Source organism: Rhyacophila brunnea, unplaced genomic scaffold, assembly GCF_057557595.1.
Source record: "Rhyacophila brunnea isolate RB1 unplaced genomic scaffold, BYU_Rbru_1.0 scaffold_12, whole genome shotgun sequence".
NCBI lineage: Eukaryota > Metazoa > Arthropoda > Insecta > Trichoptera > Rhyacophilidae > Rhyacophila > Rhyacophila brunnea.
The window spans coordinates 35,276,892-35,299,776 of record NW_028232774.1 but is presented as its reverse complement, the minus strand read 5'-3'; the positions used below and the strand labels follow the sequence as shown (position 1 = coordinate 35,299,776).

At 32.4% G+C, this 22,885-nt stretch overlaps 1 protein-coding gene and 1 non-coding gene across 2 annotated transcripts in view; one reads left to right on the top strand and one right to left on the bottom strand.

Moving 5' to 3' along the window:
* Pgi (glucose-6-phosphate isomerase) overlaps nucleotides 1–22,885 on the top strand; it is a 565,311-nt gene that overhangs the window by 90,255 nt on the left and 452,171 nt on the right. The gene's annotated exons all lie outside the window — the stretch shown is intronic.
* Nucleotides 4,264–4,335, bottom strand: TRNAA-UGC (transfer RNA alanine (anticodon UGC)). The gene has a single exon. It is a non-coding gene; the product is annotated as a tRNA-Ala (tRNA).

The following is a 22,885-nucleotide window of genomic DNA, read 5'->3' as shown; positions in this document are numbered from 1 at the left end:
TGTTGGCAAATTAAATTATTTTTGAAGAATATAAATAATCAAGTTATTATTTAAATACGTTAATATACAATTAAAAATTATTTTTCTTAAGAAGGTAGGCTTAAATAATCGATCTAGTATGGAGTTTTTGCCACTGCTATACATCTGAATAAAATTTGGAAGTATCACCTTCATGGCCCCCACAAGGGAGGGCTGTCAGGGCTCTAGCCTGCGGGCCCAGCGTGGCAAACCGACCAGTTAAATGAGAAAAACACACCACAAATTTGCTCTAATAGTAAAAAAAGTCGCCTGCGGCGTTATTTTCCTGAATAACATTTAAAAATATGTGTCTGTGCGATATAATTTGATGTGATATTTTGTTTGATTGATATAATTAAATGATAATTCACGTGTATAATTTTGTTATATAATTATTTTGTGTGTTTTCTGGCGAATATATGGCGAAGGGTTCCATGTTACTTGGGTACCTACCACAAATTGAGGTCTCGATCAGTGCTTCATAATATTATGCTGAGTGCTGACAACTCAATAAATCAACTGGATTTATTTAAAAATCAGTAAAAATACACGGAATACCCTTAACCCTAGGGTTCCGTAGAAACCATTTGAGGAACACTGCTGAAAAAAATTACACTGCCATTAACCTTAGCGATAGGTAGGGGAGCCGCCATAGATCCTAGCCTGGGGGCCCGCTTTAGGATGTGGGGGCCATGATCACCCTTATTGCAATATAGGTAAATATAATGTATTTAATTATGACATTTCGTCGGCTTAATTCTGACATATCGTAAGTCATTTTTCTTCAGATTTCATGTTTCGGTGATTTCGATTTACAAGTATGATAACGCATCTATTTCATTCGTTTAATATCCAAATATGCAAGTGGAAGGGAGATAGAATCATGTAAAGTCATTGTAAACTAACATAACGTATCTCAGTAGTGTCGTATATTATCTATGGTAAGTGTCTCGACAGCCAGTCGAACATCACGTACTTATGTCATAAGTTTGCAAGCTATAATGTCAGTGGGTTGGCTGCGTTTAACTTGATAAGTCCTGTAGATACATTATAATTTAAAAAATATTAAATATTTTGTTTAAAGTATAATTCAGAATAGTGAAAGATTATCCTACAACAAAAAAAGTATATGCATTTGATTCTGTACGTTGAAATATTTAGTTTTAACTGCCTCCTGAACGCTTAGGTTAAACTGACTTACGATATGTTAGAATTAAGCCGACGATTTCTCTTTTAAAAGAACAATAAAATTTACGTATACAAATTAACGCTATTTTAAAATTAACCATTATTACAATACATGTAAAGTTCATTTTCCGTCAATTTCATCTGTATTTACAGCTATGTAAAGATTTTGGTAGACTAAACTTCAGGAAATACTAAAATTTAGTAGTAATTTATTTAGTATTTTAATTTTAATTAAATAATACATACTTATGTAATTTTTTACGAAAAACTAAATTAGTTAAAACGCGAAAAAAATTAAACAAAACTGACATGAGTTGGCATGACGAGGTGTAGAAGGGTTTACGAGGCATTGTCCATGTAAAGATCAAAGTAGTAAAATATTTGTATTTCAATATCTCGGAAAGTAGATCGATAGCACATTTTTTTATGTACTATAATATCATTGGTTTTACCTACCTGTCGGTTCTATCGGTACTCCAAACACCGGGCGCCGATAAGTAAAAGTGAAAGTGTGTAAAGAGTGTGATTAAAAAAACAAATCGAATCGGTCTACTTCTTCATACTATATGTCTGTACGTATCTCACGCAGGTGAAATCGAGAGCTATGGCCACTAATTTATATTTATAGTCATAATGATGATACTAGATTAAGGTACAATTTTATTTAAGTGAACATAATATTAATTATTAAAAGGCTATACCTCATACATATATTTTAATTTGATTGTAATTTTTATTAATCATGATGTTAAATGAAATTCTACCATTAATTATTAAGAGTTGCAATGGCATAGATAAAGAAACAAAGCATTATAAAAATATTTTCTACAAATTTTTTTTAGAAATTTTTCTTGAGTTTATTAACAAAAACTGATTACTTACGTAATAATGTAACATAAAAAATAATGGAAACTTTTGATGAGTAACATTTTTCTAAGATACCGTATACACAGAACAAAAGAAAAACAGGATAGAATCTTAAATTCAATTACTTACATACCTACATTTAATACTACTTTGTATTTCAGATTTAAAATAAATATATATTTTCATGGTTAGCTTGTTAAATCAAATCTTATATCTAGTAAGATGTGTATGCCTTTGGATTCAGAGAATGAACCTTATTGTGAGGAGGTGATGGGGGGTGTTGGATCTGATAGGTAGGTTGACTTCAATGAATAGAAGGTGGATGCGTGATTAAGTAAATACCCGATTTATTGCCCTCAACAATAAAGATAAAACATTACAGACAGTACATTGATAGTTTAAAAATGCGTTTGACAATTTACATTACGACGATACGTTATGAAAAAAATTACTATTCGTCGATCAGAGATTCGACTGTATGTGAGAATGATTTTATGACGTGTGATATCAGATCTTACTTACTTACTTAGGGTATGTGCTTTATATGTTTGGGCCACCTAGACGGTTTTTAGCGCCTATCCCCTTCATATGTAGTGCCTATCTGGAGTGGAGCATGAAATGTGGTTGAGAGGACCCGGTTTCAGCGGCTTCGCGACCGACCGAGACCAGGTTTGGGATCTGGGTGAGGGGATATCAGATCTCTCGTGCCCCGAGCTTTTATACGATTTCAAGCAAAGGAAATCTATCGATGGCTTGGGGTACACGACCTGAAGATGCATGTCACTATTTATTGCATGAACTAAGCAGGGTTCACGCAAATATAACACCTTCAGCATTTCCTAGTTACAATACATTTCCAAATACAAAGTTGCTGCGGCTGCATTCCAAATTATTACAAATGGTTAAATTATCAAGAAAACATGATGTGTTGTTATGAAATTGTCGTCGGGAAAATAACTCAAGCGGGTTGATTGCCCTTCGTACGTGCCGTCAACAAGATTTCGTAAATGATATTACAAGCCTTTCTTATCAACTAACTTACAAAGTAGCATGGTTATTAGGTACTTAAACAAACTATCATAACGTATATATACTATGATGGGAGATCCATGATGCACTCACAGTATTATAAATGGATGAATAGGTGAGGGATCAAACAAAAGTATTGGACCTAACATAATAATATCTTGAAGCGAATATGGGGACGACACATATCTCAAAAATCACGTGATTGTAAGGAAAATCTCATTTTATAGTGTTTGTTAAAAGAAATATCTAAAAAGAGGCCAAGCTTACATCTAGCAGTAGACAGAGAGTGGCTGACAAAACTTATATATAATATCATCCTTTCTCAATAAAAACTTAAGAAATGTCGTTTTTGATCGATTGCAAAATAGTCAAAGAATATTATACGAAAAAACTAAATTCTTATACATACTAAGATCTTTGATTACGACCACCAATCTACTTATTTTCTTTCTTTCATTTTTTTAACACTACAACATGACAATGCTTACATTTACTGCAGTCTGCAATTTAGAAGAGATCTTTATTTAGCTACGTATTTTTTTCGACTTATACGAGGTATAGGTAAATATGAGAACTCTGCCATTCTGGGCAGCTCCCAAGGTGTAGAACCAACCTGTCACTGGCAATGCAAATTGGGAGGGCGATAACTATGTTCAACCAAATTTCTTCAGGTGTTGACATATTGCACTAGCGTGAGTGTACGTTTAGGTGGACGCTATTTTATAAATTCTTAAAATAGGGCCTCCTTAGCAAACTCGGTGAACTTCTATATATGTATAATTGTATTTTCACTGCTTTTGTATGTTTATATTATGTTTTCTTTTTATATTTTCATTTTTATCGCTTTTATTACTTTTCTTCTTTATGATAATGTTTCATGTCATGTTGTGGAACGTCTTAAACTTTGTAATGTCCACAATATGTTAAAAAATAAATTGAAATTGAATAATTAATATTTATTATTAATTAATTAATAAAAGAAGAGAAACAATCACAAATAAACAGACTTTGATAAATATAATATTGTGATCTCAAAGAGAATCAAACCCGGAGCCACGGCCAGCACCTGTACTGGACTACGAGGGCAATTTTCAAAAATTGTATTGAAATTTTAGTGTAAGTTTCATTCAAAATATTTATTGTAAAATCGAGGCAAAAATTTGGAGATGCCGGGGATCGAACCCGGGGCCTTTCACATGCAAAGCGAACGCTCTACCACTGAGCTACATCCCCACTTGACAAGAATGGTAAACGTATTCTTGAGGTGCATTTGCTATTAAACAATTTAAAATTCATGACATGTTGCCACTAAAATAATGCCTTCTGATTTTTTTGAATTCTTCGTGTTTCTCAAACTTACAATATGCTAGTACCACTATAGAGACAGGTATTATCGGCGTATTCCACGTTTGATGTCAAATTAACTCATTTTTATAGTTTTTGTAGGTAGCTAAATGAAAATTTTACCTTTATAGTCAGAAGCAAGACCTAATTGTTTAATTTAGACTTTTTAGGAATCGACAATCATATATAAAATAATATATATTAATATGTAGTAAGTACCTACCTACCGACAAAAACGTAAAATTATAATATATGCGAAAGATGCCTTTGTTACGCGATAGCATAGAACACCAAAATTGCATCATTCTCATGCACGTATTTGCATTTCGCTCACACGCTACATATACCGATTCACTTTATTGTATTAAAGATTCGTGATTAAAACGTTTTTATTAGGTCGTATTCTTATTTGTCCGGTGGTTGTTTATCCAGTACAAATCTTGCAATCGATTTTTAACTAACTTCCCGACTAGCTAGACATTTGAAACTTTTAGAATATATCAGAACACGATACCAATGCATTTTTTAAATACTTTTGCAATCTTTAAGTGGAATTGAATTCATTTTCAGTTAATTCTGTTTTGTATGAAAAGTTATTTCGGAAGAAATCCGCAATCCAATCCACTATTATTCTGGGGTCCTAGCAACTAAATTATTAATATATACGTGCGTTACTATGGAAATCAATATGAATGTCAAAATGACATTTCAGTATTATTTCTATCAAGTACAAATTTTTTTGATCGTTTAAGCTAGTCAAGTCAAGTTTATATGATTCAACAGAAGATTTAAAAACGTTGTAAGTATATAAAAAGTTCTTTTTATCTTGTAATTATTTTTATAAATAAAAAGAGCCTTTATCGAAATAGATACCTACCAGCATATAATACTGGTATTTAAATCGATGCGTTTTTTAACTATGAATATTTTTACTCTATTTTCTTAGGGCATGATTTAAAAAAATGTATTATGGAGCGCATCGACAAGAATGTTGACATGTGGCACTGCCCCTTGGCATTTTTTCTAGATTTATTATAAATATGTGCCTTATGTCAAATATTTGTGTGTACAAAAGTTCGATCGGTAAACAGGTACCGTTACAAAAGTTTTGCGGATCACGGTTTTGGAAAACTGATTAACTCACAGTATGTTAGTACGTCACTATTCACTAAATTACCTACTTACATAATATCGTTGCAAAACGTTGTCCTAGGAAACGAAAGAAATGCCCTTCTTTTCAACTTAAAAATAACGTCCTCTATCCGTTTTAGATTTTTGTCCTTTTTAACATTTTAAATATAACACCAGATTTTTTTTTTGTTACTAGTGAAAAGCTTAAGATTTTTCAGAAAATGCCGGATCACCTACTTGAAAACTAAATGCCTACCCTAAAAAAAGATTTCATGGGGTTGTGTAAATAGCATCGGGAAAATGGTTTAAGTTGTTAATTAAATTGCAGAAAAAATCAAATAAAATAAATATATAAATGGTTATTATTTCAATTATTAGTATTAGTCCCCTAAATATATATATATATACGTTTTATGTCATTTTAGTTGTTGCAAAGTCTTTATATTGGTATTTCTACTGTGTGCCATATTTAGCTGTATTTATTTATAAAAATTATCATATTATATGGATATGCTATGGGAAGCTCACGAGAAAAAAATATTAACGAGAGAAAATATTATTATCGACGTATTAATAAAAAAGCTTTGTTTTAGAGACATTATAGTATTAAAACATAAACAATAAAAAATGTATAGGTATCTAAAATCTCTTATAGGAAGGATTAATTAATAATAAAAACGCAAATAGGTGTAGATACTTTTTGTTCATATTTATCAGACATAATTTTTCTTATAAAAAATGACTTAAATGAGTTAAAGCATTTACTTAGTTAGCTAAGACCATAAATTAAATAAATTATATTTATTGGAGATGATCGGCGCCATTTTTGCGACACTGTTGACCAAGTGAATCTGGAAAATTGGCGTCAATCTGACAACGTTTGACCTTGTTTTTTTTTGTAATATTTTTATATATAATAATATAACATCATAATTTAAAAATAAATATTGAAAATAAACATATAGAGCTGTAGAAGCTTTAATAAGCTTTTGTAAAATTTACTACAAACCATCCTCTCTTATTTGTATATTAATTATTTGTCCTATGGGTTAATTTAATTATAACAAATAAAGTAATGTATTAAACAATATGTTTAATACATTACCGTGACTGCATATTGTGCATACCTACATTTATTTTGTTTTTGTGACTCATTTTTTTTCTACAAAAACGTTGATTCTCCTGGATATTCTCTATTAAAACAAATAAGAAACTCCCAGATTGACTCATCGCCTAGTATCCTTGTCTTATGGCATGTATAAATAGCTTCTGCAAACTTTCCAAGATCTGTCTTTTCAGGCAAAACCATCAAAGCCGCGCTTGTGTCAATCGATCCGTCGCTCTTGAGGATGCCCATGAATTGGTAAACGCATCTACAGTAGACCTTGATCTGGGGATCTTCTATAGTAATAAAAAGGATTTCAAGTTATACACATTTATTTATATTTTTTAAATCGATGTTTTTTAAAATAGATATAAAAAATATTAAAACTATGAATTAGTCAAAAATCTCTTAGGCGATGCTTAGAAAACTTAAAAAACTAAATTTTATAATAAATATGACCATAAAATATTTGTAATAACAGGGTGCGGTCCGATTCAACAAATTCACATTTTATTACATGTTTTACAATTGTAAGTTTATCTTTGACTTAAAATAATTTTTTTTTTCTTTTTAATGTTTTCAGATACATTTATTAATTAATATAGTTGAAATTGTAAATTATCAAAAAAAAATTCAAATTGCAAGCTTCGTATTTTTCCGCTAGGTGCCTCTTTAAAAACGGCTCAGTAAAGGCTTCACCACAATATAATATTATACTGATAAATTTCGTTACTATAACGAGTGTATTTATATTGAAATAATATTATCAGTATTATTTTCCTTGATTATTTTTTTTCCTTAGATATATTGCGTGGATTTTTTGTCATACAATAAAATAATGAATGATAATAATATTTTTTGTATGTAGTAGTTTTAATATTAAAAAGTTGATTGATCTTAAAAATTTAAACTATTTATTAGTGCCACTCGAGCGATATATATTTTTTTTTTTTTGAAAAAGGGTAAAGAATAAATCAAGCATATTTTTGTCCTCTCAGTCTTGGAGAATAAAAAAAATAAAAACCTACCCATGATTCAATATCCAAATCATTTACTCAGAAATTGTATTATTTTAGTGTTTGAAAAACAGATGTCAGTAGTTGAAAATAGTTTTTTTTTGTCAAACTCTAGAAAATTGTACCTACATTGACTGCGGCGATGACCTGGGACAAACCCGAAAATATTGTGGATGAGATATCAATTATTCGAAGCGAAATAAATACAATTTTACGATTGTAATAGTTGATTAATGAAAGTATAATAAAGTACTAGCTGTCCGGTATTTAAGCATATTTTAAAACAGGGGTTGTTAAACCTTATTGCGGTCGACAGCGCCGAATTTTTAAAAAGACAAGATTTTTATTATGAGTATCGATTGTGTCATTGTATGTGTTAGATTAATTTATTAAATAATCAGTTTTAAATAATTTTATGTCAAAACTATTTCACTACCCACTTATTTCATCCTCGGAAAATGTACAAGAGAATTTTCTCCAAATTATAATTCAAAATTGTATTTCAGGTTTGAAAGGTTTTATAGAGCTATTATTTCTGATTTACTTGTTTATTTTTCCCCCGAAGTTATTAAGGTTATCTAATGGTTCAAATGTTTCATCTTTTGATATATGAAATTTGTAGCAATCATACCATGTCAACATTACAAGAGTAACACACTTCGGTGTTTATGTTTTGTTATCAAGTTGCGATGGGCAGTTGTCAGCAGATTTCTCAATCATAACCTAGATCAACAATGACTATTGTAATTTATTAAATTGCAACCCTTATAAAAAAATGACTATTATAATGTATTGAATATTCAGTTGTATATATAGCAAAGGACGATGATGGAAACAGTCACTCCTCACTTGCTTGTGGTCACTCCAGTCACCACTGTCACTCCGTCGTTCGCTCTCATTCTCATAGCAGTTCAGTCTGAGGATTCATAGTTTACCACGATTACTCTGTACATCTTTATTACGCATACAATTATTGTAACTCTGTATCTCAAGACAATAATATCTATCTACGCTACCACTGTCTTCAATCAACCTACATTTTTTTAAATCTCTCCTAAAAGATCAAAAAATCGGCCTGCGTATCGTAACTCTCTTATATATTTGTATGTAAAATAAGGTGAGCTTGTGAGAAATTGTCTATTTCTACGAGGGTTTTAAGCATTACCAATGTGTAATAAAGGATTTGCTCGAATATTGTTAACGTTATTTTCAGAACGACATGTATGTTTAAAGGATAATATTTTGGCACATAATACTACTACTTGATATTATGAATAATACAATGATAATACATACAATACGTGAATGTTTCATCTCTGTTGCAATGGCAAATTAATTCAGTAATAATTGAAGCCCCCCCCCTCAATAATGATCTACGATAAAGTTCCCACCACCACACGACATATATGCACAGCCGTGGATATACACGGCCGCTTTCTATGACGCTTTAAACGTGTCTGAAAGAAGTGATTTTAAGTGCTCATTTCGTCCCGAAACGGAGTCGCACGGGACTGATGCTACAATCATGCACCGTAGTGCTAAGAAAGAATTTTTTTGTTTTTTTTTGTTTTTAGACTGGCTCTGCTATCCGCTGACGTTAAGCGCTTTGTGTACCCGCATATTGAGTGTCACGAATTGAAATGGATGAGTCTACAGAAGAGTCGAGACTATCCCGCTCCCCATACGACGCTGCAAATTTCTCGAATGCCGCAAAGTTGGCCTATGTTACATTTTGGCAGTTTTGAACTAAATATGCAACAATGATCTACATCACATTGCCTCTGTTTTGCCATATTTTTTTTATTTAGCAAAATTAAGTCACTTGATTTTGTTCCGTTTTGTTGACCTCCCTACAATTATGATCTATGCATCTTTCAAAATGGAGGATGATACGACAGTTTTTGTTAAACCTGCGGATGTAAAAAGACTTCACAGAGAAAAATTCACTTGGAAGATTGAAAAAGGAATACTTAAAAATAAGTGACTAAGGAATTCAGAAGAGGCTTTTTAATTATAAATAATTTCTTCTCTACAAAATAGTTTTATTTGATCATCTCAAAATACCCTAATATAACATAGATCATTATTGAGGGGGAGGCTTCAATTATTGCTGATACCTTGGGTCCACGAAAATAACTTCGCGGGCGCATGTATTACTGGCCAGGTTAAGAACCCCTGTATTATAAATAAGGCTTTGACGCATCGAAAGTACCTAACATATGCGTACAAAATATTCCAAATTGACTACATAATATTGAAATAATGATAAAAAAGTGGTTAATTTATATTTAGAGTGACCATGATAATATGGATACAGCACTTTCTGAAAAAGGATACGGTGCGATAAATATATTAGAAAAGTCTTGACCTTTTCGAAATAAAACTTCGACCAATGGCATTCTGGCAACCGATCAAATAATGAGCAATAAACAAGTCGAAGAGAAGATAATCTTTTAACCTTATTTTTAAACTTTTACTCACACTTGCGAAAAGTTACTTTCAGCGTAGAGAGATAAATGCCTACGGGTTTTCCACAAAAGAATTGATGAATGAATTCTACTGTTTCAATACTCACATCTGCAAGAAATTCTCAGCAAAATCATCGTTACCAGCTCTAAAAACCAATGCATATCTTGGCGCGTCCTCGAACAGGTTTCTTAACTAATTAATTCTACTGTCGTTTACTTGGTTTTGTTTACTTTTAATCCAATCGATATGTATTTAAGATATTTTTATAAATCATCGGTATACTTTAGTGGGACATAAAAGTCATTAATTACTTACGAGATTTAAAAAATATTACAATCACTATTATAAAAATAATTCAAAAAGTGGGGCCCGGCCTGGATATATTGAACTATATGAGTTTGAAACAAAGTTTTTTTGTAAGGTAAGGTTAAAACCAATTCTAGAAACGCTCTATGATCTACGATATATAATAAAAAGATTCATAGGTACAGCAAGCATTCTTACTCATATATAGTCATAATATAGCGAGAGGATGCATATGTTAATATATGCTTTCCTTTTCGTTATTTCACAGTGAAACGATACCGATACCTAAATGAGTCGCCTACATTGCTACAAGAATCTGATACCATTCTACACTCTATCTTTCTTCTACACTCGCAGATATGATACAAACTAAAGCATTGTTGTTTTTATTTAATAAAACGCAATTTTTTTTATAGTACTTATTCCACTTTATTTAATATATTAGGACCGGTTTCGTCCGCCTCAGTGGGACAATTTCAACTTTTCAGTTAAAAATGTCCCACTGAGGCGGACGAAACCGGTCCTAATATATTAAATAAAGTGGAATAAGTGCTATAAAAAAAATTGCGTTTTATTAAATAAAAACAATACAATGCAGTTCCACCATGAATTGACAGTTAACAAAATAAAAGAAAAAAAAAACTAAAGCAATTAACAACAGTTCCTTGTAACACTATGTGTTAATCGATATTTGTCAAAAAAAAGATTTTATTATTTGTTAACAGTATTGGAAAAAGAGGCCTGTGGCAAATTGCCCCTCCTAACTCCCCTATTAAATGGCCTGCATGAAACAATAAATTAATCTTGGCATCTATAAGGGAATCTTAAAAAGACAATTTTTTCATAATTAAGTCGCCAAGTCACAATAACCGCTCTGGAGACTTTTCCTACTTAAGGAAAGGTCGTGAAAACGGTTTCCACTCCATACAAAATTCACTGATAAAATAGCGATAAGTGATGAAAAATACCCAAATTCACAAGGAACTGTCATGTAATTTAAAAAAAGACGGTTTTATTTTTGAAAAAAATCCAGAATGGATTTTGCGAGTCAACCACTCAATTAAGTTATTTTGTGATAAAATTTCTTTGCCTAGTGTGGACGCAACAAATTAATATATATCATGAGCACCACGTTGCCGATCTCTATAACAGTCTAAGCCAGGGATGGGCAACGCGGCGCCCGCGGGCGCCGGTGCGCCCTCAGAGAATAATTGATGCGCCCTCAAGATATTCTAATAAAAAAAAATCATTATCACATTTTCCAAATCTTAAACATATTATTGAGAATTTGGGAGAAGAAAAAACTATTTTTACATTATATATAAAGATAATGGATACTCTCATAGAAGAGTTTTCTTCTAGATTTGAGGAATTTGTGTTATTAGAACCAGTAGTGAGATTTTTTATAAATCCATTTAATATTACTAAAAATTATATACCCAGTGTGATTTCAACATATTTTGAAATTAGTAATACTGAAGACCTATAATTGGAAATAATGAATATATAAAATGACACTATATTTTTAAAAGCACATTATAATGATAAAATGTTTTGGAATTTACTCGAATAGAATAGTTATTCTAATTAAGGACAATGTGCATTAAAAATATCTTGATATTTTGATATTACATATTTTTGCGAGTCTCTGTTTTCCAACATGAAATACAAAATCAAAATATCGATCAAGACTTACAGACCCTCACTTGGATGTACCTGACTAATAATTTAGCTGAAGATTTACAGTGCCAAGTGTCGCATTGATTTTTTTTGCATAGCATAATATATTCGTATATAAATATAAATTATGTATGTATATTTAAATATAAGAACACCCATTTTAAAATACATTATCAATTAAAATTTATAATAATGTTGAAAATTTGAATCTTGGTTTGTTGTTTAACCTTTTTAGTATTTGTATTTTTTATTTTAAAGCTTGAAATATTAGTTTTATATATTTTATATTGATTTATGTCGATATGTATGTATCTTCTCATTATTATTTATTGATTGATTAATATGGTGTTAAATTTATAGAACTCCATGTTATTAATAATGCACATTTCTGTGATATTCGGGATTAAACCAATATTTTAAGTTCTATTGAGATTTTGAATAGTTATCAGCATTAAAGAAAAGTTTGTATATGTTATGCGCCCCCGGCTATGTTCAAAATAATATTATGTAATGCGCCTTTCGTGGCGACAAGGTTGTCGGCCCCTGGTCTAAGCAATAATAACTACAATTTATTAAATATTTCAGTTCTTTATTGAGTAATAATATGGGTATAAAAATTATAAGAATTAAGTTAATACTGTCACCAGACAGATAAGGCATATTTTAATTTGATAAAAAATAGTGTAAGATTCACAAAAAAATACTTTTTTGTTTTCATTTAGCCTAAACCATATTAATACACATTTGCCCGCAAACAATTAATTATACCGCTAGTTACACCGTTACACAATCATTTGTTTGAAACTCAACGCACGTTCACACTTGCAAACATTGCTATCAAAATATTAAATGTGTTGAAAACCATATACTTACCGCGAAGTTATGTGTTAATGAAATAGTTATATTATGTTTCGCGCTAATACGGTAACATTTGTTTTGTTTGTCAATACATCTCCACACGTTTTCCAATAGCGGCGAAATAAATAAAAAAGAGCATAAGCATTTATAAACATTTATTATGCCGATCTGGACTAGGCTTTTTGGACGTAACGGATACCATGTAATTTATTATTCACAAGTTGTTTACTAAAATTAGCAAGAAGGACTAAAAGATGGTCAATCACACATTGCGACGGCTAGACGTTACCATAAATTGAAGGAAGCCGCAGGTTTGATGTTCAATAACTAGATCTGGTCATCTAAGGGCGCAGATACACGGAACTGCAAAAATTGGAGGTGCTAATTGGATGCATTTGGAAACAAGTAATATCTGCGTTGACGCACGCCAACCGAAGTGTCGTGTGTCTGCGCCCTAGTGCGCGGATACACACGTTCACGCGTCAAGGTACTTGCGCGTACAGTCCTACAAACTTATCATCTAAAGAACGGATGGATGGAAAAAAATGGAACTACGAACTACCATATGGACGCCGTTGAATGTCAGATTCTGTACAGTTGCGAGTTTTGATTGGGTAGTTTTCGACAGTGGCTCCCCCGTCCATTCTTTATATAAGTTTGTAGGTCTGTAGATATCTATCTATTATAGTCTGTATCCATATCTGCACGTTTACCGGCTCGTTTCCAAACCGTCCCAACATCGAACATTATGCCAAGTACACATCAACAAAATGCGACAGTGACAAATATTACAGGTTGATACCACAGGAGATCACGTCAAAGGATTGACCGAACCATCAACTTTCCCATAACACCACAGCCTACGTCCACTTTTCGCGGCTCTCGCAACCCCCGGCCGAGCGGAGCCCGCCGCCTCAAAATTCGAATTCGTCCACGCTCCCGCCAAAACACAGACGCGGTCTGCCGAAAACGGTCGCTCGCGCCGCCACTCAATCCATCGGTAAAACAGAGAGCGCGATGATGCCGGCAATCTGACAGTTGGATGGGCGCGAAAAGCTCTCTCTCTCTTGCCCCTGACGCCGAACGAACAGCATCGACCGCCAAAAAAACTCTCGCCTCGGACGCGAAGCTACAAGCAACTCCAGCCCAGCCAGCATCTCCCGCAAAAAAGACCGCATCACCAAGCCGCAAGTACTGACTCTCGCCTCGGATACCAAGCATCAGCAGCCCAGCCCGCGACACCACGTCTGCAGCTCGAAAAATCGCCATTACCAACCCACCGCTAATGACAATACCCTGTATCTACGATAAAATAAACCAGCCTCAACAGCATACACCGTGCGTTTCTGTCTCCCACTCCCGCTCTTTGGCCATGAAATTATCACGGCCTGCCATCTTCGCCTAAGAGATGCTCGCAAAAGGCTAAATTTTGAATTCCTTTGTGCTCATGTAGAGCAGGGGTAGTCAACCTATTTATACCTTTCACCCACTTTTGTATCACTTTAAGTAGTAAAATTTCCTAACCGCCAACCGGTTCCACAGTAATGGTGATTTATAAAGTAGGGAAGTAACTTTACTAAATTTTATAAAAATTGTAAATCAGAGTAACAGCAAGTTAATGCATAGATATAATAATAATTACTTACAACTTACTGCAGTTAAATCTATCTTTTTATTTATACTTTGCATACGTGGAAGCGAAATTACATTTATTAATTAAATTATTAATAAGATCCCTTAGGCTGATGCTGCGAAACTAAATACTGGATATACGTACTAGTGCGTCATTTAGTTTCACTTACGTAACATGGACTAAACTTATGCAAGGGCGATACGAATAGTATATTTTCTGAAATTTAAATCGTCATGGGGAATTTTATGAAAACATAATGAAAATGTTTTTAAAACACCTAACACCCACCATGCAAGCTGGAACGCCCATTAGTGGGCGGTAGGGACCGGGTTGACTACCCTTGGATAGAGATTTGCCACGATCATTCTTGTAGACACTGTCAACACTTGCGAATACTAAGTTAACTATTATTATGATTTTTGGTAACGTCTAGCCATCGTAATGCACGAAGAGCCTAAAATATTAATTTACAATACAAAAATATCATCAGGATAACGTTCGTTATAACAGACAAGAGTATTCCATAATTTCTCTTCACGACTTGTCCCGGGTTGGTTTTTGCAGCCATCAACAGCAGTTGAGAATTTTTCACGGTCAGTATACTTGGAGATGAGCTTCAGTCCGGCCTCCTTGTCGACTTCCCCATCAGGCGTTGCCAGGCCGAGATTCTTGTAGACGCAATAGGCATAGTCTTTCACTGCTGGATTAATAAGTGAGAAATCTCCATCGCGAACTTTTCGGACTATGGTTGAATTTACCAAAGTCTTGAGAGTGCATTTCGTCCGGGCTGCGTAGATTGTGGCCCATTGCGCTGAGGTTTGACTCTGGAACAGAGGCAACAGTAATACACACTTAAAAGGGAGATTACATTAATACTGCCCTGATAAAATAATAATTACAAGACTTTTTATATACAACGTTTTTAAATTTTCTGTTGAATCATATAAACTTGACTTGACTAGCTTAAAAGATCAAAAAAATTTGTACTTGACAGAAATAATACTGAATTATCATTTTGACATTCACATTGATTACATATTAATAATTTAGTTGCTAGGACCCCAGACCCCTAGCAACCAATAATGGTGTCGAAATAACTTTTCATACAAAAGAGAATTAACTGAAAATGAATTGAATTCTACTTAAAGATGGCTAAAAGTATTTAAAAAAATGCACTGGCATCGTGTTCTGATATATTATAAAAGTTTCAAATGTCTAACTAGTTGGGAAATTAGTTAAAAATCGATTGCAAGATTTGTACCGGACAAAATAAATAAGAATACAAGCTAAGAAAAACGTTGTAATACAGACAGTGTACCTATATTTTTACAATCCAATATTTTTACATAATATAATATAAAATGTAGTTTAAAACTTGGGTTCTCATTTCACTGAAACCAAAAACACTGCATTTTTACTTAGCATGGCAGAATAGGTACCGATGACATCTAGTGAAAGATTTCCATACAATTTACAGTTTATCATACATACAATTACAAGTACATACAATTTATCTAAAACAATAAGTACTATGTATTGTGGCGTCTATTCACAAATACTGATAAGTTCATGATTCAATTAGTGGTAAACGACGTTTTATGTCGCAAACGTTAATGGTTGGCTTTAAAGATAGTTTCGTATTTAACCGAATTGTATTTTTAAATTAGAACAGTGAATTTTATTAGCCATTATACTATTTATTTCAAAACATATTATAAGTAAAATATAATTGGAAATATCGGTATTAATCTATATTATTTTAAGTAGGTATGCTTAATTGATTTATATAAGTAATTAATATATTTATATTTGCTCACGTATTTTTTGCGACTTAGGCTTACCGCTCACGAGAATACTCAAGAAAGACTACACTGAAACTAAGATTCCAGCCAGTATCTAGCTAATCTATTTCACTGGCGGCTCGCTCACGTTAAGACTGAAATCTATCAGTTTGAAAACGTTCGCGACTAAACTGAAGAGAGGCGACATGCTAGTCTCCCAGTCTCTCAGTTTCCAGTCCCCCATAAAACAGTGGTGCCAAAATCAGTCGATTTGATGAAAAAACATATTTTCTTACCAAAATTGGTAGCACTGAACTGAACAAGCAATAACAAGTCAAGACATCAAATGTTAAAGATGGGCGAATGTATTTTTAATTTAAATTTTGTGGCGGAAGTTGAGAAATAACCCTGCGTATATAATTACAGACTGCCAGAATATTCCCGTAAAGATATTATGGAAAAACTTTGAATGGCGTTGGAAAGACATTGTGTTTGATAGTTTGAGGTTATGAGATTAATATTATTTCAAGTGGGTTTCAATAGTGCCGTGTGCGAAGCAACATTCATTGGTCAGTTAATAAGTTCCACCACCAACAAATTCGTCGGATTTTAGTTTCTCCATGAGCGAAAGGCCTTACACGCGGTGAAAATAAGAATTCTACCATTCTAGGTAGTATTGTGTCCCGCTGATAACTTTACTTACATACATTATACATAAACTCAGAATATTGTGAAATAGCTGGAAAAATATATAACATAACACAAATATTATACAATATTACATTATTAGTATAATAAATTTTTTTTTGTATTCATGATATAGGTATATTATTTAAGATTCCGAAACGTCGAGTAAAGAAGGAAGAAGGAGACACGGTGAAAACCCAAGAATATACTACGATAATGTTTTTCATTTTGATTAAATATCAATACGTCAACAGGTTTATATTGCTTTAATAATTAATTAATTAAACACAGGCGTGAACAAAATAAATTCAGTTTAATTATTTTAGCTCTAATGATTTTAGGTCTGTTGTAACCACTATAAAGTTAATTATTTTTAAATTAAATTTTCAATGTGAACAAAATTTACGCATGTTAAATAAATAAAATAGGTACCATAATTCTGAAAAACCTCAAAATCATACAATATAGCTACTACAAAATCATAGAAAAAAGTTAGACCCAGTAGGATTCGAATTCATAAAATTATTCAATGTCCGTGTGAGTTCTCCTATAGAATAAGCTATCGATCCATCAATGACTTATATGAATTATATCTAATTACTACTCTATCTGAACTGTTTTAAATTCCGCCAAGGAAAAATTACCAGATATATTATAATGTATTTTCATGTAATGATATTATTAACATGCAGTGACGTCCCGTGGGGGTAGGCAGATTGAGCGGCGGCAAATCTTTAGGTATACGAGGAGAATCATTAGGTATATGCATAAATAGTTACCTAAACTTATAAGTAAGTAACAACGGAAATATTTTTCCATTAAAAATTCAGCTCACTGGTTGGAAACAAAATATATTAATTTACATACAAGGTTTAACAGTACTGTGTTTCTTGTCGGGTTGCCGATGTATAGTATACTTCCGTTGTCCTTGGATGTCACGTCCTTGATGACCAGCAATAATACGTGCAGATACATATTTACCTAATTTAAAATGTATCCAAATATTTTCGCAAGCCACTCGCGAATTTTGGAAGTCGTCAGGTGTATTTTTAAATGTATCTGAAACCGTAGACTCGCAATATTGTCTATTGAAGCAGAGGTGGCATTTAAATTGGATTTAGTAGTATATATTTTGTTAGTAAAGTATAAAAAAATGGGGGCTTATTTTGACGCTGCCTAGGGACGGCATTTTGTCTAGGGACGTCATTGTTAACATGCTGTATAAGCTGTGGTTAAGAGTAATCCACATTTAAATTTTGACATCATTGTATTTGCCAAATTAACCAAATAATTTAATGAATATTTTTTCTAAAGTTTTCGAAATTTACGTATTATGGTGACAGTGACATTGATTTCAACATTTGAGAACCTGCATGGAGAAGAGAGGCCACCCATTCAACTAATTGATATTTTTAAGACCACTACTTTGAAAACCACTGCACCGTGAATGCATTTGTTTTCTCCAAATATAAAGTGGCGCGTGGAGATAACCAGATTAACTGAATACCATTGGTTCTCAGGTTGGACATCAGTTCTTAACAAGACACTGTGGTTTTGCCTTCAAGCTCTATCAGCTTGACCTAATAGAATATCTGATTTGCTTATGTGGCGAATTGCGTGATGCCGATCACATCCTCTGAAAGTATCCCCACATGTCGGTTCAAAGTTAAGAGCATCTCAAGTCATTATGTCCCTCAGTTGGGCCGGTTGGCCATTACGGCTTAGTATCTTCGAAGGAAAATTTCTAACCATCCAAAAAGTTCAGGGAATTTTACAGCAGCGAGAACTTTTTTTCTCATAAAATCGATAATCACGCACATTCTAGTGCACACCAACCAAGGTCTTTGGAATTTTTCGTGAAACACTCTCGGCACAATATTTAAGGGCGCCTAACGTTCGTTACGCCACGGTATACTACTGCATAAGGAATGTGGAGACGTGACGGGTGGTGGAGGGAAAAGCAAATGCGTCATGAAGGTCTTTATCCAGATGATAATAATAATATTGTATGGTATGTATATACATACAATTTGTCGTGTCCGGAAACTTGTTCGTATGCAGTTCGCCATATTACACTTCACCATGAAATGTTGTATAGGAAATGTATTATGGCCATGTATTAAAGACCGTTCAACGTCTTTGGGTTGTATAGTATTGACATAAAATTCATGTCTAAATAAAACACGGTTGTTGCCGGTTTATACTTTACAGGAAGCCAGCAGCAAATAAATTTTGAAAATAGCCGATATATTGGATTATTTGTTAGGTTAGGTGAGGTTAGGTAAGGTTAGGTTTTCATTTTTGAATTTTGAATTTTGCCAAAATCAGCTATGAAAATTGAATTAATGTTCTTATTGAATCTAATAAAATTGGAGACCGTATAGTATACGGTCATCTCTTTCCCATGTAAAGCTCACGGCAAACTCTGCCACGGTGAAATGTTTTACGTACAATTTACATGTAACCACAATTTGTGCATTGAGCAATGTCATTAATGTGATCAGTTTTTTACCATTATTTAGATACGTATTTACGTATTTAGATACGTAATTAGTGCAAGAAATTAATAATTGTATTGTAAGATTTGAAATGCTAATGAAGTTTCACTGTTGTAATTAATTCATAAAATTAAGTAGTGTGTGCAGTGAAATTTTATTGCACTTTGGCCATTATTTAAATAACAATTAACCCCGTAGGATTCGTTTGTTTTATGTGATCAATAATTTAAGGAAGATTCATTTACATGATAAAATATTTTAAAGAAGACTTTTTTGTATCATTCTTGAGTAAATATTTGATTCACTGATAAAAGATCGAATTCTGTTATGTTGTTAACTAAGTTATGGATACATTCGGACGTATCTATATAATTAATTGATTTTTAACATTTCTTTCATTTCCAAAATCTTCTTTCAACGTATACATTATATTATTATCAGTACACAGATAAAAAAATCATTACATACAATATGGGATATAGATTTGTCATTTAATAGCATTGTGCATTCTTAATGCATTTAAAACGATGTTGATTAACATGGAAGAAACGGTTGTGGTCACATTAAATATATTAAGAAAACTACAGTTTATATCGTCGGTGTTCTGTAAAAAGGGCGAATTAACCAAAATGCTACTTTACAGGAGGAGGATTCTTAACTTTTGACATTTATTTGTTTTTTACCTGTAGATGATTATAAATATCTAACAAGTTTATAATAAAGCTTAGAAAGAATACCGTCATTATAATATGTATTATTATATAATATTTTAAAAGGCCTAATATGTCACATTTGCTTTTTATTTCGTAATTAATTAATTTAATTTTAGTCGATTATCGTTTTTAAAAACTTTCCTGTGATAAAAATTCGCCGTTTTTACACAACAAAGCTAGTGGGGTACATACTGAATTTTCATTAAAATCTCGATTTCGCCAAAATGGTTGATTCGCCCTTTTTACAAAACACCGACGATATATTTTCGTGATGGATCAAAAATCTTTATAGAAACAGAATATGTTAATATCGTCAAAACATAGATGAAGTCTCAAATAAAATAGTAGAAGCAAGTAATCAATACTCGATTTAAAGAGATATCTATTAATATTAAAATATGTTTATTCGACCATGTCCGATCTGAATAAGATCATATGCGCCTCCACAAAGTGGAGGTTTGTATTACCAGATTCTGTTTTTACGAGAAATGGATATCACCCACTTGCTCAACCTATCAGGTCCATACTTTGACTCATACATAAATTGAAAAACAATATGTGTACTTACCAGACCCAGGATTCGAACCTGGGACCCACGACGCTATAGGCCGACGCTTAAGCCGCGCGGCTATCGTGGACGTGGATGGAAAATATGTAGGTATTAAGTAAATTACCTGTGTTCGATCCTGAACAGAGCATTAGGGTCTCTACAGGGTGGAAGGTGTAACATTATTTACAATAAATAATTTATTAGCCATTTATCTAACTTAACCTATTGAGTTAATGCACATTGGAAAAACATCAAGCTTTTTTTGGCTAGCCGTCGTATCAAACCCGTGACCCACGACTTTGTATTTATACAAAATTAGAATGTATAATAATAATATGTGTGTTTATAAGAATTAGGTAAATATATCGCAGTCCTCAAAGCGTACTGCAATATGGAAAAAATCGTAGTTTTGAGATAATTGAATTAAAATATCTCACTAAACTGACTAAACCAAACTCTAAGACGGTAAAACTGGATATTCAGTTGGCGTAGATATAATTTGGTAAAATAAAAACAAATATCTCAGAAACCACACTGACACTTGACTGGTAGACGTCTGACAGTTTAGTTGTTTAGTAAATGTAGCAAGTAAAAAATAATAAGTTTTAAGCCACGGATAAATTTGTACTAAGTGTTTTACTACGGTTTACTCATTAGTAGATACGAAAAATTTCATTATTTTATTAAGCTGTATTTTTGTGAATAAATCCATAATAAAACTGTATTTAGAAACCACAATTTTACCGCGGGTTTAAGGACTTGAATGCCCGATGCGCTGAACGGTTTTACCGCATACGATAAAAAATAAAATAAAATAAAAACCATAAACTCATAGATATACTTAACTAAAATAGTTATAATATACTAAATCTTTTTTTTAATAATTATCACGCCCGACGGGACTTGAACCTATAATCACTGGATTCGCTCCAATGTGCTTGACTAATTAAGCTACGGGCATCCTACTTAATCGCGACAAATTTAACAAGTAGTTATTACATGCAAGGCTTATCAAATTGCACCAGTAATAATATTATTCAATATCGACTTAACATGTAGTTACATCATAAAATTAGGGAGGAATTATAATGAATTTGGCGAAGCTTGTTTTACCAGACGTCCAGAGCGTGTTGATATCTACCAAGCTGCATTACTATGTCAAAATGGTCATTTAACGTTGTCTGCCAGTATGCCGACGATATAATAAATAATATTACACTCTCAAATCTTCTGAATTATTGATTGAATAAAAGAAATGGGTCTGTAAAATACTTATTATTGAAGATGACAATGTTGACACATAATAATAAAAGTTGTTTAATTTATTGTGGACAAGTACGTATTTGTTTCAGTGCTTATGTTATAAGCCATTTTGATGTTGTTTGCAGGTATTTTGATGTGATTTGGATAATATTGTATCCTATTTTGGTAACTGGTATGAATTGTTTCGAGGCCCCACTTTTATCGTACAGATTGCGACATCTCGCAAATAAAAATTGTATAGTTAACTCAAAACTGTATTATTTTCAAGATAATTACGTACTAAATTCCAGTTACTGATTGGCATCTTTAGAAATGACGTATATACTCTTGGTAAAAAAAAAACATATAAATGGACCAATTAAGACTTGAACTTTTTTCTCTTTCTGGGGGAGTGCTCTAGTTTTTAGTTTAAACTATCCATCCGTCTAGGATTCATGCGAATTATTTCTAATAAGTAACTACATTCTATCCTATATACTTCTGATTCAACTAATTGAAATTCGATCGAATTTGTAATAAATTAACGTACTTAAATGATATTACAGACTTAACTATAACCGATGTCCGGCGCCAGCTAAATTATATTATTGATGTGTGATTTTTTTTATTTAACATTAAATGTAACCTATGTATTATATGTGTATATAGTTAATATTATTATCATTATCATCATGTGCTTAATTATAGTGTAATATGTATTTTAATAATATTTTGATTATTAACTCACCTGCACAAAAACCACAAAAACT